At 48.5% G+C, this 1,407-nt stretch overlaps 1 pseudogene; it reads left to right on the forward strand.

The window, feature by feature from the left end:
• Window positions 1–133: 133 nt before the first annotated feature.
• LOC129679221 (ran guanine nucleotide release factor-like) lies at window positions 134–998 on the forward strand (annotated as a pseudogene).
• Window positions 999–1,407: the final 409 nt, after the last annotated feature.

Consider the following 1,407-nt stretch of genomic DNA (forward strand, 5'->3'; position numbering starts at 1 on the left):
AGAAAGAAAGAAAGAAAGAAAGAAAGAAAGAAAGAAAGAAAGAAAGAGAGAAAGAGAGAAAGAGGGAGGGGGGAAGGAAGGAAGGAAGGAAGGAAGGAAGGAAGGAAGGAAGGAAGGAAGGAAGGAAAGGAAAGAGAGAGAAAGAAAGAATATGACTGAACAATCTATAAAGGTTCTATCTTCCTGCCTATAGTTCTTTGTTATAGCTTACAGCATGTGTATTGTTTTGTTTTGAGGCAAGGTCTCCTGTATCTCACTGTCTGAGTTAGGGTTTTATTGCTGTGAAAAGGCACCATGACAGAGGCAACTCTTAAAAAGGAAAACATTTGAATGAGATTAGTAGGCCCTGAGGAGGTGGTGGGCGCTTCAGGAACCCCAGAGCAAATGATGCCTCGAAGGCCTATGAAGGTGTCTTGAAAACCTCACTGATGTCCAGACTCAAGTCTTGAGATCTATGGATCCCACTAGAAACTGTCCACTGTTCGGAGGCGCCTTCTCCGACATCCTTCCCCCTGGAGCCATTGATGTGAGCGACCTCCTTCCGGATAACCGAGAACGTTTCTGCCATCCCATGACCAAATGGAATGTGATCATGGAACTTCCTGCAGGCCCACGTGTGGGACAAAGGGGCTGTGTGGTACTATTGTGAGGACATTGGTGGGGTGCAGGGTAGGCTAGGGCCTTGCACGGGTTATCTGTGCAGCCTCTCTGTTTGGAGAACTTATCCCTGGGGGGAGGAGGGGTGCTGTCAAGATGCCTGGTTCCTTTCTGACAAGCAGCAGGTGGCAAAGGAGGCCGCGCTTCATCAGGCCTTGCTTCAGCTGCCCGGGTGCCAGACTTAACCTCTTGCTCACTTTCAGTTAGCCCCCGACTAACAGCAGGTCCCTTGGCCCTGAAAATCTGTCATGTCCACCTTGGAGCCTGGGTAACTTTGAACAACTGGTGACTAGTTTGACTCTTCATGATCCCAACATCTTTGGTCCCCAGTAAAGATACTGCTGCTGAGGACTCAGGGACCCAGTTCTGAGAGGCAAGAGTTTCTTTCTGCTGCTTCCCTGGATGTAAACATAAGACACCTCCTCTGCAGAAATAAACTTGCTTTATAAACAAACAAACAAAAGGGAAAAAAGGGAAACATTTAATTGGGGCTTGCCCATAGTTTCAGAGTTTTAAGTCCCTTGTCACCAAGGAGAGAAGCATGGCAGCCCACAGGCAGAAATGATGCTGGAGAAGTAGTTTCTTGCTACATCCTGATCCAATAGCAGCTCCTGAACCTCAAAGCCCACCCCCAGGGACACACTTCCTCCAACAAGGCCACGCCTCCTAATCCTTCCAAATAGAGCCAGTCCCTGGTGACCAGGCATTCAAATCTATGAGCCCATGGGGGCCATCCTCATTCAAACCACC

This window comes from Psammomys obesus, unplaced genomic scaffold (genome assembly GCF_907164565.1).
Source record: "Psammomys obesus unplaced genomic scaffold, mPsaObe1.curated_primary_1811, whole genome shotgun sequence".
Lineage (NCBI taxonomy): Eukaryota > Metazoa > Chordata > Mammalia > Rodentia > Muridae > Psammomys > Psammomys obesus.